The sequence below is a fragment of the Chionomys nivalis genome, chromosome 1 (assembly GCF_950005125.1).
Source record: "Chionomys nivalis chromosome 1, mChiNiv1.1, whole genome shotgun sequence".
Taxonomy (NCBI): Eukaryota; Metazoa; Chordata; class Mammalia; order Rodentia; family Cricetidae; genus Chionomys; species Chionomys nivalis.
Window position 1 is genome coordinate 23,064,437 of NC_080086.1, and position 14,623 is coordinate 23,079,059.

The 14,623-nt window shown below is 48.8% G+C and overlaps 1 protein-coding gene across 5 annotated transcripts in view; it reads left to right on the top strand.

The window, feature by feature from the left end:
- The window catches only part of Tspan9 (tetraspanin 9), a 187,902-nt gene that overhangs the window by 56,310 nt on the left and 116,969 nt on the right, over window positions 1–14,623 (top strand). For 4 of the 5 annotated variants that reach the window (XM_057781186.1, XM_057781177.1, XM_057781194.1 and 1 more), the window contains exon 2: window positions 5,018–5,123. The exons of the other annotated variant lie outside the window; for it this stretch is intronic. The gene's annotated coding sequence lies outside the window, so the exon portion shown is untranslated. The remainder of the gene's footprint in view (window positions 1–5,017; window positions 5,124–14,623) is intronic. 5 annotated transcript variants of the gene reach the window in all.

A 14,623-nucleotide genomic window follows, 5' to 3' on the forward strand; every position in this document is an offset into this window, starting at 1 on the left:
AATAGGACATTGAGGAGATTGGAGAGCTTCACAGTGAAGGCTCAGCGTCAGGATTGGACCACTAGGGTGGATGGGCAGGGTCTGCATGGGGAAGGCTTGTGGCCTGCAAACGAAGAGTGTATTTTAGAGTTTATGGTGAGAGAACCTGTGGAGGTTTTAGGGTGAGGTGTAGGAGGACCCAGACAGTCTTTATGTCAAGGGAGTGGATAAAGTTTTGTGTGAGGACACAGGGCATTCTGGGTCCCAGGCAAAGGACAAAGAGAAGAATGGCCAAGTGTTGTGTCCAGTGGAAGCATGGAGCTTATGATAGGAGGTTAACTAGAAGCCAGGGGTTTATTTGGATGTTTTGGAAAGGTGGGCTGTATGGCATGAAGGCCCAGCATTGTGAAGACTGGGATAGGCCAGTAGGAAGTGATGGGGATGCATGGGGTGTGATAGTTTAGTGGAGGTCAAAGGGGAACATAGGAGTCTGCACTAGAGGCCCAACGCGTGCTACGGGATTCAGTGGACAAGTACCCAGGGCTTTTTGGGGTCCTTGCCAAAGAGATAGACTAAATTTTGTGTTACCCAAAGTGGCCACCATGGTTCTGAAAATTCTGCCAGCTCTCAAATATCCTGTCATGAGGAAGTTTAAAAACAAACAAACAAACAAATAAAAACCCTATCCACTTAAAGCTAGCTTCTCAGTGCCAAGATTTGTGTAGCCTTCTAAGTCATGGGTACCCACAGGGGCGTCTGAATGAGAGTCAGCCCCTCCCCTTAGCACAATTTCAATGGCTTTTCCAGCTGCTCCTCTGCTCCCAGCGTGTTATTGATGGATGCTCTGCTCACCTCTCTGCTTTTGGGATGCTGTGTGTCCTGGTGCCACTCTTCTTCCTGCCCCTTCCTCTGCTCTGCTTCGTTCCACTCATCTTTTCAGGACTACCAGGACCCCTGTGCCAGCGAAGCCTGGTGTGTCCCCATCCCCTGTGGCCTCTCCTTCTGTTACTTGTGTCATTCCCTGACCCTGGTCCCCATTTGCTCCTGGCTTTCGTGATGGTGGTGCTGGCTAGCCCCTGTGTTTTAAGCAGAGGCAGGCCTGTGGGATTTGGCCTAGTGTCTGAGTGCTAATACAGCACAGGGCTAGTGATCAGAAGCCCCCTCTGGATCAGGTTCCGATCTGCACTGCTCCACTGTATCCTGGGGTCTTTCTTCCTTTTTCTTTTATGGGAACAGCACCCATTGGAAGAAGCCATTGCCTTGACTAGGCAGTTGCTTAAGGCTGATACAGAGTAGGGTCGCCCTGTTCAGAAGGAGACCTATGACAGCCCCTAGGAGAACTCCTGTTTTCTGTCCTTGGGATTTGTAGGACTCTTGTTTGCCACCTTTTCTCGCCTGGCTAGTGGATGAATTGCAGGGTTTGGTGCTCTGGACTTTCCTGTGGGAGCTTCAGGATTCCCTCTAACATGCGTGTCTTTTAGTTCAAACAACTTCACAGAGGAGAGACCTTCCCAGTCTCACCTGAGCCTGCTGCTGGGTTGGTGCAGTCCTGCCTGCGGGGGCCTAGCCCTGGCTGCCTCTGTACGCCCCCTTGGCCAGGCCATTCTTTCATACCATAGCACACCACACCACAGGCTCCCTTCCTGGTCGGCTCCAGCTCTCCTTTCATGGAGCCCATTAGGGTTCAGGCTGCTTCCCTCTGTGGGAGCCACTCCCGCTTTCTTCTCCCGCCCTTTCCTGAGAGGGCATGAAGCTGTTCCCAGGCTGGTCCTCGCTGTAGGAAGGGACTGTGCGATGAAAGGTGATATATAAATGTAAGGTGATGATTATTTATTTGACAGGGACAGCTGCCTGTGGTGAAGAGTGTAATCTAGTAATCCTTGTGTGAAAATCGGATCCGCGGCTCAGCAAGCTGCCTGGAGCAGCAAGAAGACCATTTTTCCTCTCCCCACTTCCTTACCCCTTCCCCATCCCCATCCTTCCAAAGTTCCCATGCTCTTGTAGCTTGTCTCCAGTTGTGTGTACACATAGGCCTTCTGTGTAGCCTGTCTGCAGATGCATGTAGCATGCACATGTGTATATACATTCTGCAACCTGCTGCATGTATATGACATGTGCCACACACTCTGTGCATCTTGCTTTTTTTGTGGGGGGCATGTGATTTTTTTAAAAAAAAAAACACTACTTATCCTTTCTTTTTTTAAAACATTTTATTTATTTATTTATTTATTTATTTATTTATTTATTTATTTAGTATGTATACAATATTCTGTCTGTGTGTATATCTGCAGGCCAGAAGAGGGTACCAGACCTCATTACAGATGGTTGTGAGCCACCATGTCGTTGCTGGGAATTGAACTCAGGACCTTTGGAAGAATAGGCAATGCTCTTAACCACTGAGCCACCTCTCCAGTCCGGGGGTGGGGGTGGGGCATGATTTCTTTGTGTAACAGCTCTGGCTGTCCTAGAACTCTCGGTGTAGCTCAGGGTGGCCTTGAATTTACAGAGATCTACCTGCCACTGCCTTCCAAATGCTGGATGGGATTAAAGGCGTGTGCCTCCACTGTCTGTTAAGGCGTCTTAACCTTTCCTACTTTGTAGTAATATGAGCGGCAGGGCTGTCCCCGGCACCCAGCCGCCTGCATGGCTAGCTTATGCCCCGAAATAATTACACGGAAACTGTATTCTTTTAATCACTGCCTGACCCATTAGTTCTAGCCTTTTATTGGCTAGCTCTTAACATATTGATCTAACCCATTTCTAATATTTTGTGTAGCATCAGGAGCTGGCTTACCAGGAAAGATCTTAACCTGCGTCTGTCTGGAGTGGGAGAATCATGGCGACTCCCTGACTTGGCTTCTTTCTCCCAGCATTCTCTTTTGTTTACTCCACCCACCTAAGGGTTGGCCTATCAAATGGGCCTAGGCAGTTTCTTTATTAATTAACCAATGAAAGCAACAGATTAATACAAGACCCACCTTCATCACTACTTGTAACTGCTCTTTATCAGAGACATTTTTACATGATCCTGGGCATATAGTATATAAATCAAGTATTTACTGACAATGAATGATAAAGAAATGTATTTAAAGGTGATTTTTCATTATACACATTTTATCATTTATTAGAGACAATAAAAAATTTGCATACTAACGAGGTAGATGAGCTTGTATGTTTTTACATAAAGAATTACATCTTGGTGGAATGTTTGATGCTGTGTCTCATAGCATCTTCGGTGTTTTTCAGAGTTGATCGATATTTTGATTTAATGATTGTCAACGCCGAGAATGGTGCTTCACATACTAGCTAGAACACAAACAGCAGAAGTCTTTTGAGGCCCATTTGAGAAGTTATTGGAAACTCTAAACCAAAATTCACTTTACAATTTTTTTTATGACATTCAAGTCAGCAACTCTAAGAGTAATTTTTAAAACCAAACATTTTTAATGCAGCACAATGAAAAGGTATGCTAATTTAATATTTAGGCACCAAGGAGTGACAGTAGGAAAACATGGAAAGTCTTTGTTTTCCGTAATCAAGCCAGTGTTATGTGTGCGTGAGAACGCTGCCATTCATAATATGCAGTGGCCTCAAATCTCAGCTGAGACGCTATAGGCCATGTTCATTGGTGTTTTGTGGCGTGGCAGGGTGAATACGTCACATTGCATGTCTTGTGTTCAGATCCAGGGCTGTGGGGAAATCACTTGTTACCCCACAAGCGCGCTCCACCAGAATCACTTCGGGTTCATTACAGATTTCATTATGAAATAGTTTTGGTCATTGTGTATTTAGAGACTTTTTTCAGCCCCCACCATGTTCATTTCCATGTGGGGTTCAGTCACAGCCCGTGGTTTACGAGGCCTGGCTTTCTATGACTTTGAAAGCCAAGATGTCAACAGTGCGCTATTGCTAACTAAACCCACACCTGATTTGAGCTTTCACACAGGTGCTCTTTCTGTCTCAGGATTCAGGACTGCACACTGCATTTAGTCGTTGGGTCTTCTTAGGTCTCTGCCGCCTGGGTCCCTCAGGTTTTCCTTGTCTTCGTGAGCGTGGGAGTGTGCAAAGGCCTAGTTGGCACTCTAGACACTGTCGCTTTGGGTGCATCTCATTTTCTCATGATGAGACTGAAATTATACATTTTGGGCACTACCCCTCAACAGCGACACTATCCTCCTCAGAGTACAGTATCAGGGGCACGAGGCCAGTGTGTGTTATTAATGGTGATGTCACCCTTGATCACAAGGAGGAGACGATGCCATCCAGTGCCCACACTATAGAGCTATAATTTGTTTGGATTAGCGGATACTTCTGACACTAGACAAATACCCATTTGTTCCCCGGACTCTCACCCAGTAATTTTAGCTAATCCATCAACCGCGTTGCCTGCTACAGTGGTGTTTGTATAAATGTATTTTTCTGTTTACTTCATTTTTCCGCATTTATTAATTGTAATTCTGGAAGGAATCATCCTCTCCCACTTATTTATTTATTCACTTAGTTATTCTTATTATTACAGACTCATAAATACATAATACAATAAAAGCATGGGCAAATGATACATAATAAATATGATATTTGTTCTGTGGATTCTGGCTGAATAGCTGCTTCTTTGTTCCAGTCGCTCTTGCTGTAATCACTGAGACATCTTTCAGTTGGTGCCTATGATCATTTGAACCGTCATGGCTCCTATTTTTATTTTTTTATTTTTAAAGCATTGATTATGTTCAAGCAGGACAGAAAACTCTAGATGCATGCCCTGTCCCTGGAACCAGTCACTGCTGTAAGGATTCCTACGTCTGCCGGAGACTGGGGTTTAGAAACCTGGAATCAATTGGTCATTGCTCTAGAGAGCCCTGGCTTCTGTTGGAGAATGGCATTTAGAAATCAGGATGCAGGCTCTGAGTGTGCTTCCCAGTGACCAGATCTAGGAGACACATGGCTGCCAGCAAGGCCATGTATGTCTCTATATTTATTTCTCTTTATATTGTTGAAATTGTGAGTTTGTGCTGATTTTTAATTGCTTTTAATTTGGCAGCTTTGCAGCTGGCGAGAACTTGGGAAATCAAATTCAAGCTGTCCCCTCACAGAGGATAGTGACTGAGAGGACTGGGGAGCCGGCTCAGGTGACCCGGCAGTCAGAGGTAGGTGTGGGGCTGGAATCTGGGTTTCTGCGTACCTGGTGTATTCTTTCTTTTTCTATTGTGGTGATAAAATACCACGACCAAGGCAACTCACAAGAGGGAGGGTTTATTTGGGGCTTATGGTTCCAGAGGGATAAGAGTCCGTCACGGCCATGGCTCATAGTGCAGTAACAGGCGGGCATGGTGGCAGAAATAGCTGAGAGCTCACATCTCAAATTGTAAGCACAGAGAGCAAATTTGAAACGGTGCAAGGATTTTAAGCTCGCAAAACCTGCTCCCAGTGACATAATTCCTCTGGCAAGGCCACACCTCCACCTTCCCAAACTGCCACCGACTGGGGATCAAGTATTCAAATGCCCAAGAATATGGGGAGCACGTTATTTAAACCACCACACCTGACATCTTTTGACAGTAAGTAAGTACAGTGCATTGAATCGTGTCCTCCCTCTGCATTGATATCTGCTTGGAGTCTGTGTGTTGTAATTTGGAATAAGGGTCTTTATGGCTATCATCAAGCTAAGCTGATCAAACCAGTCCTATAGGGTTGGTCACACTGGATTAGCTGGTGACTGGTATTCATCTAAGAGAGAAATTTAGGCATTGGCACAAAGGAGAATGCCGTTTGAGGATGGAGGGAGGCGGAAGGGAGCGATTCATCTACCAAGGGCTGTCATCTACATCCCCATCTGAGAGAACAAGAAGGAGGCTCTCGCAGCAGTTTCAGAGGTCTGGACATCTTGGCTGTCTGGCTTCTAGAACTGTGAGGCAAGAATTGTGTTGTTTAAGGTGGTAGGTGGTGAGGGAGCTCACACCGTGGAGCGTCTGATGGTTAGTGCTGTCCATCCTTTGCAGACAGGAATACTCACTTCCTGTCAAAAGATGTCGGGTGTTGTGGTTTGAATACAAGTCCCCCGTACTCTTGGACATTTGAATACTTGGTCTTCTGAGTTGGATTCCCGGTGCTCTCAGTTACTCTCCTCTGTGAAGTTCATCACCCACGGGTGCTCTGAGGACAAGCCTTCATGAGTATGCGATCCTATGCCAGGACACCCCTTCAGTGAAGTTTGCATTAGGGCCAAATGCAGATGCAAAGGATGTGGGTTTTGGACAGTGCCTTCTGCTGGTCCTCGTCCCCTTCCTTCCCCCAGATGTGAGAACTTCGAGGCTGTTCTCCTGCACCTTGTGTCTTTGCCTTGCACAGCTCGAGGGCACCTTCCAGCAATTCTCCTTGCTTCACTTGCCTAGTTCAGTCCTAATGTTCTCTCTGTGCCCTTTTCAGGAGTACAGGCAGCCTGGGGCATCCTTTTATGTGTGGTGTGTGGTTCAGTCTGTACTCAGGACCCCTGGTCACTCACGTTTTGCCTCCAGGCTGAGCATGGCTCCAGGCGCTCCTGCCGTGACTGTCCTAACTGTGCCCTCCTTGATGCCCTTGCTTAGCGTTGCTCGCCTGGTGGCTCTCTCATTTGGGAAGTGGCCTTTTTTTTTTTTTTTAAATGTCAGCTTGTTTTGACTCACAGACTTGATTGAGCACTTCTGCAGGACAGGGGCCATGGTGTACCTCAAGGATGTTCCACTTGAATTGATATGTGTTATCTTTATACTGGGGAGGAAGGAGGCAGAGGAACACCCATGTCAGCAGATCTTGTTGTCTTTGGGGTAAAAGATTCTAAGCGATATCAGGGGATATTGAGACCTAAAAAAAAAAGCTGCCGTCTTACCACCATGCATCCCGATAGTACATTCACAGCAAGGGCAGGCAGGGTAGGGACCAGGTGTCTGTGGCTTCCCAGCAGGCCTCTGCCAAGATCATTCTGTCCTGCTCTTTGCTCATTTCTCTGTCCAGATGGCTGGGGGAAGGCATGGCTGGCATCAGCTATGGTGATGTATGACCAACTGGGGCCAGAGCAGAAAGGGTCCAGGCTATTAAGGGGTGTCAGGCTGGGAAATCGGAAATTAAAGGCTGGAGCCATAGCCAGCAGAACCTCCCCCTGGTGCAGTATTCTGAGATCACCTGCAGTGGGCTTCATTACCAGGGGTACATGGGAGGGAAGGCCTGTTGGCAGGCCTTGGAGACAGATGGCTGTGGGCTCCAACCCAGCCTAGCAATGAACCTTTGGGCACTCAAGTCCTTCAGGTACAAGCACAAGAAACTCTTCTCCACGCTAAAGCCATATGCCCCCCCGACTTCCCCCCCCCCCCGCCCCGGCAAGCCAGGCCCTCACTTGGATCCCAGTTTTGCCATCTGTAAAATAAGAGCTGTGGGCGAGGAGATCTTTCGGTGACCTCGCCCTTGCCATAGCCTCGATCATGATCTACAGTCATTCAGGGTTGTGACTGATAGTCAAGGGGCCAAGTGACAGGTTGAAGCCTGTTGGAGAAGGACAGCCTCTCTGTGGTGTCTCCTCCCCTCGGGGAGCAAAGGTCAGGAAGGCCTTGTAGAGATGGGGGTCTCCGAAAAGGCAGAAGAAAGGGGCTTTTCTTTGGCTCTTGTCCTTGGCATTGTCGTTCCGCCCACCATCTGTCTACACCCTCCATCGTCTTACAGGTGCTTATTAAGCACCTACTGTGTTAGGGGCGCAGCTGTGGGGAAGACAGGTTCTAGACAAACCGCTGCACATGCGATTAATAACAACCAGACTCAAGGTTCCAGCGCCCCGCTCATGCCCTGCTGCCCTGCTCTCTGCTTCCCTCTGCTCTTTCCATCCTCACGTCTTTGCTTCTGTGGCCTTTCTGTACCTCCCTAAGGCTGGCATTCTGGATTGCTGTTGGCCAGAAAGGCGAGCCGTGCTAGCCCCTGATGCTTCTCTGCATCTCTGCGGTGGGACCACCGGGGGTGGAATATTGATGCCCCATGCTTTATCAGAGGCTGCATGGCTTTTGAGGGCATGAGGCTTGTTGGCTTTGGAACTAGACATTTTCCCCCCCCTCTCTCTTTCTCTCTGTTTTGTTTTTTGAGACAGGGTCTCTCTGTGTAGCTCTGGCCATCGTGAAACTCCCTCTGTAGACCAGACTGACCTCAAACTCACAGAGATCCACCTGCCTCTTCTCCCTGACTGCTAGGATTAAAGGCGTGCACCACCACTGCCTGGCTAGACATTTCTCAGTTTGCATCTTGGCACTCTCCTGCACAGGTCACCCTCCTTTGAGTCTTAGTTTCTGTGTCTGGACAAAGGGCTTAACCACATTTGTCCCATTTTTGGAACATCAGATGGGAAAATGTAAATGAGGGGACCCTGGTGATACTGTGAATACAGCAGGTGCAGGGTTAAAGCTGGCTTTCTGTCCCACCTCTTTCTTAGCCTTCTGCTTGAGTTTGTGGCCCGGCAGTTGTGGATCTGGGTTGGAGATCGGTGAGGCCAGAAACCTGCAGTTCCCACTGCAGCCTGAAGCCAGGCAGGGCATAGAGCATTGCCGGGCAGCAGGAGGTGGCACCCTGAACAGGATGCAGACCCTGTGCTAGGAAAGGCCAGGAGTCTGCCAGGGGCTAGAGAGAATGTCAGGCATCCCATGCATTCTAAGAATGAAGCGTGATGTGACAGCTGCCTGCCTGTCCTGCTGGGTGTGGGAGCCGGAGAGACCCTCAGAAAGGAGGGCGGTTGGTGGGCCTGCAGGACCCTGAACCCTTCAGAGTTCTCACTTCTTCAGGGCCGCCACCATTTGTCTTCTTCAGGTTCAGTGTGAGCTACCTTGGACTTTCCTGACACCCCTGCTCCTGACCATCTTGTGGCCTATTGCCACACCTGCAGCAGTGTTCCTCCACTCTGCGTGTCTGGGGCTGTGGTCTCGGACTACATGTTGAGAACACTCACAGTGCATCTAGTGTGCCTGAGGAGCTGAGCTTTTTATTTCATTTACTTCTGGCTCATAAAAGTGTGACTATTATTGGCCACCTGCTCCATGGATGCCGTGCTACCACATGAGGCACCTTCTGAGAGGTATTCATCATAAGATGGTACACACGGTGTACCTATATGGGGTGATAAAGGATGCCCTCAGTCTTCTTAGATGCACTTGGAGGCCAAGTGAAGGCTTGACATGGGGGCAAAGTACAAGTGCCTTGCCTATGTGGGAGGCACCGCTGAGCCAGGCAGGCCATTACAATGAGGACTCCTTAGTAGAAAGGCCTTCAGGGCGCTTGCCTTTGTGCTCCTGACTGAATGAGTTGATAGGATCGGAGGAGGAAATGAACCCAAAGTCTGAAGCACTCCTTCAGAAAATGTGGAAACTGAGGCCCAATATATGGCGGTCATTAGCATGCCAGCTTTCAAGAGCTACTCTGTGGCAGCCTTTTTTGACCACAAGGGAACTGGAAATTGAAGCTGTAGAGGAGCTGATCCTTGGTTTTAAGGCTGTAGAGATTCCAAGTTTGGCTTGCAAAGGGGGCATGTCTCCTAAGCCACAAACCACCATCCTCTCCCATTGCAAAGCTGCTGTACGGTCATAGTTTCTCTGGAGAAGGGTCCTGATTCTGTCTTTCATGGCCTGGGGTTGGCTGGTGAGTGGGAGGGCTGTAGGGGTTGTAGGATGTGTGAGCGGGCAAGGTCTTTCCCGGGGGTCATGGACACATATCCTTACTCCCGTGTTACCTTGCTCTCTGTGGAATCCACCGACACCTGCCTGACTCTGAGGGACCAGGAGGGATTGTGGAGCAGGGTCAAAATGGAGTGGAGTGCTTGCATTCCGTTCTCAAGGAGAACTGCGCAGAAGAGACCCTTGTCTCTCCTGTCTCTCCAGGGCCGGCTGGGACCCTGCCCAGCGGGGGGAAGGGCCCTCCCTCCGTCCAGCTGTTGCACACCCCAGCCCCTCCTCCACTGCTGCAGCTGTCCTGGCTCCATCAATCTCAGCCAAGGCTGGGGGGAGGATGGGGACAAGGAGAAGAGGGGCCTCTTGCATGTGTCTGGCTGAGGTAACTGGCTCCTGCTTCTAGGGGAAGTGTCTCCAGAGGGAGGAGGCTTGGGGTGGGGGTTCTGCTCCTGGTTCTTGAGTAAATCATGGGGTGTGGGTGGCTCAGCTTTCAGCTCATGGTACTTGTTTTTCTGGGAGATAAACTCTCCTTTTGAGTAAAAAAAAAAAAAGTGGCTAGTTAAGGGCTTGGCCCTCCTAGTGTTGCTATAATTCCTATGAACATATGAATGGAAGGGTTTGCAGGAAAGGGCTGGGACCTTTGGCCTACTAGCCTAGCCAGGTAAGCTGTGTGTGACGTCAGATGTAGGCATGTAACCTTCAAGCAGGTACATTTTGTCCCTGCACTGGGTCGGAGAGACGCCTGACCGGGCACCAGCATCATTGTGCCTGGCTCTGTTTCCTAATATTGAGTCCTTGAGGACTCTAAGGACCTGGCATTCTCCCTGAACTCAAGAAAGAGCAAGATGAAAAGAGGAGAGGCAGATAAGGCTTTCCTGGTCCAGCCTCATTGTGTCCACCCACAGTGTGGGAAATGTGGCTATCTGCCCCACGCTGACAGGTAGCAGCAGCATGGTGCCAGAGGTGGACCCAAGGCCCCTGGAAGGAAGGCTGTGTGAGAGAATCCTTTCTTTTGTTTCTCTTTGCTCCTTCTAGTTCAAATGCAAGACCAAATGACTGTTAGTCAAGTAGTAGATGGCAGTGATTCCAGGCCTGGCTCTGAGCTAGAGACATCTGGGGAGCTTGTCAATAATTCAGATTCCTGGGCCTTTGTCCCAGAACCTCTGAGTCTGCAACCTGCATCTTGAAAAACTTTGCCAGTGATTTCTGTGCAGAGTTAGGTTTGCGTTAGACCAGCTCTCCCGTCTTCCAGGAGGAATCTCCCGGGATGTAGGTTTTCATGAGTGTGTTCACTGAAACATGCTACCTTTGGAGACAGAATTGTTCCCTGAGCTGTTGTTCATGCATTCTGTACTTCGTGAGTGTTGGTGGTGTTCTAGACACAGCTCGGGCCAGAGGGGGCAGATAGTGAGTGGAATACATAGTCTATCTGCGATACAGACAAGAGAATCACAGTTAAAGTACAATGAGGAAGATGGACTGCTGGGGACCCTCGCTGGGCTTTTGCTCTCACCTGTTTCTTATATGAGGGATAAGAGACGCCCAGGGAGAGAGACTTGGCTAAAGCCACCAGAGAGTTTGTTACTTTTGTTTGCTTGCTATTTTCTTTTATTCTTTCAGGGGAGCCAGGAAATGTTTACTTTGGGAAAAGTGATCACAGAACTCCAGATAGAAGGTGGAGGTGGCAGAGCGACCTGGCGTTAGTCTTGGTTTCTGCCATGTGACTCCCAGGAAATTTCTTGAGTTCCAGGTCTTGCCAGTAGTGTAAGACTTCTAAATGGCTGACCTGTGTTAGCTGCTCAGTGAACGCTCATTTTTCTTCTCCCCTGTTTTACTGGGTCTTTTGGTGAGGGCAGTGTATGTTTGGACTTTTCAGACTTTCTGGGCCTTCTTAGCCGGGGGTTGCCTAGTTAGTTAATTCCCACATAAGGGCAGACTTCAGTGTGCCAAGTTCTAGGCACTGCAGGAGAGAGAGGGTGGGTATTACTGCTTCACTACCCCAGGCTTGTTCAGGCCTTTGGGGACCCAGCCCTCTTCTGTGCCTTTTAACTCAATATTTCCTGCACAGCTTCAGACACATTGCTGGAGTGCTCAGCACGCCCGCTTTTCTCAGGAAGCTGCCTTCACCCGAAAGCCTTCGTCCTCCGCTTGACATTAAACTCTGTCAACATTTTTTCCCCATGAAGTTCTTCCTCCTCCTGCACAGTCCCCAGTCTCCAGCCAGCTTCTCAAGCCAGGGACATGATTGGATTGCAGTTGCTAGCACTTCCTGGAGATAGGTCCCCGAAGAGCCATAAAAATCCAGGAGTGTCTCTGGCCACCTTTCCATGTAGATTGCAGTGTGCTGCCACACACCAGCAGAACACGTGCGTGGTTTCATGTGCACACCTATGTGTGTGTGCACACGGCTGCATGCCCACTGCATGTACTCAGCTTTGAGGGAGATTTCATGCTATGTTACCTATGCAGTGTGTTTCTGGCTGCCACTCTGAATTCCGTAAGCAGGTTTTCTGACTCCAGGCTGTGGAGGCCAGCCCCCCTGTATGTCATCAGAGTGGGCACTGAGCCCATGGCAGGGTGAATTTGGGTCTTGGCCACACTGCATTCCTGACATTCTTTTCTCACAGAAAAAATGCCTGGAAATAACCCCGGGGTTGAGATTGCCTGCCTACAGGAGGGCTATGGCTGTCACCCCGCCTTCACATTTGGTCCCTCTTGGCCCCTTTAAGCCCTTCTCTCCTGCCTCCTCTTATGGCAGATGGGACCAGCTGGGTGGCCCATAGTACTGCACATGTCCATCAATAGTTTAATGACCTGACCAGCCCCACTGCCCTCTTCTCACCCCTAGTGGCTGTCACCCAGGTGCCCATTCCTAGAACTTGTTCTGTATACCCACATACTGAACCAACTGGGGTGTCAATGAATGACATCACACTCTCTTCCTTCCTTCATTACCTCCCTCTTCTCTACTTATTTAAAAAGAATACCTTGAACCATCCTGTGGAATTGAACAGCCAACACTGGGAATCAGGTGTAAGTGGAGAGTCCCACTGGATTGGGTTTGACTGGGCCTCTTGGCTTAGACAACTCTCGGCTCTCCAGGAGGTTTCATTCTCCTCCTGCTTTCTCTCCTGGGACTTCATAGTGGGAGATCTCTCCCTGGGGAATCTGATCTCATTGGAAACCAGAGGCAAGATAGTTTCTGTCTCCCAAAGTACCAACTCTTTGTCACAGTGGATGCAAGGACTTGCCTCTTCATAGCCCTCCAGTGCCCAGTTACCCAGGAAGCCATTGCAGAATCAGTTCTTCTGGTTGTCCTGATGGCCTTGACACCCAGCTCCTCTCTTGCCAAAGGACTGGCTTGATGCCATGGTGGGCTGGGCTTTGGCATCTGCCTGACCCCTTGGTAGTTGTCCTTTCTTTCTGCTTCTATCTGTGTTCAGAGGCCCCAGCAATAGATGAGACAAAATGTACCTTGGGGGACTAAAGGACAGTTGTGGAGGTCTTAGGGGTGCAGATCATGGGGTCCCTGTGGGTCCATGGGTGAGAGCTCTGCTGCTCTGGGCTACCTCTAGCTCAGAGGGCATAGTCAGTCACTTTCTTTCCATATATGGCATCAGAAGACGTACTTTGGAAACCACTGGGTAAATCACAGAGCCATAGAGGGTCCTGCGCATGTGGTAGGCGGGGACCCCAGGGTGGCAGGAAGTCTCAGTGTGGAATGCTATGGCTCCTTTGATAGAACATGGGTGGAGGGGCATGCCTCCTTTGAACCACCCAAATCTGCCGACTGATTGATGACACTCTTACTTTGTTCCTGACCCTGTAGCACTCCCACAGGCCCAAATGCAGCAACGATTTGCCACCTAACTCTCTCCACAGTCTGTTTTTGGATTGGGCTAGTTTATTTCAGGGTCAGAAGCAGCTGGGCATAAAAAAAAGTATTATTGTCTAAACCACGCTTTGTAATAAGAATGCAAATCAAAGAGATAAGAGAAAAGGCCTCACAAGCTATCATCATGACAGATCACCTTGCCATTAGTTCATGGTGCCTTCAGCTCATGTTTGCTGCTAAACATGTTTCTGTAGTCATAATGTAGATAGGATTTTGGAGTGTTTGCTTTATTTAATATTCTAACAGAGGCTCCATAATCATCATAATTAGACTTTTAAATGGCTGCATAGAATCACCAAGTGTTTTTTTTCCCAGTAGTTTGCTTAGTTTTGACTCATCTAGATAACAATGCAGGAAGACGCGTTAGCATAAGTTGCAGTGCATGCGTGTATGTGTGTGTACTTGTGTGTGTACACAGGTCTCTTTAGCTCCCAGTCTCCACTCTCCTTTGTGCAGTTTCTCTAGGACAAATTGAGAGGCCCAGCATTCTTTCATTCTTTCCTAGAGTAACGGAAGAGCTTACTATGGGCTGTTAAATACCAGCCGGAAGTCAGGTGCCTGAGAGCAGCCCCAGATTTAGCTCAGATCACAGTCTGATCAGTGTCTGCCCTCCACAGACTGCCCTTGGGAAGTCAGTCTGGTGGCAGAGACCCCATTTTAGAGGCTGGCAATTGCATTTTTGGTGTAGCTCTGGCTTTGAAGTCTTCTGACTTTGGTATCTAGATTGAGAGTGTGTTGTTGTCTGGCCTGTTCAGGAATTTTTTTTAGTTTATTTGTTTGCTTGAGACAGATCTCTGGTAGCCCAAACTGGCCTCAAACTTACTGTGTAGCTGAAAATGAACTTGAATTTCTGATCCATCTGCTTTCCTCTTCTGTGTACTAGGATCAGGTACATCATGGAGGCCAGCTTCTGTCATTCAGGAAGTCTTCCGTGCATGTTCCTGTCTGATGCCATTGACTGCAGGAGAGATTATGCTAGCTTCTACCCACAGGGAGCATGAAGTCTCAAATGACTGTGCTTGGTCCATTCATCAATAGGGAACTTGATGCGGGGCTGAGAACTCAGATAAGGGAGACAGAG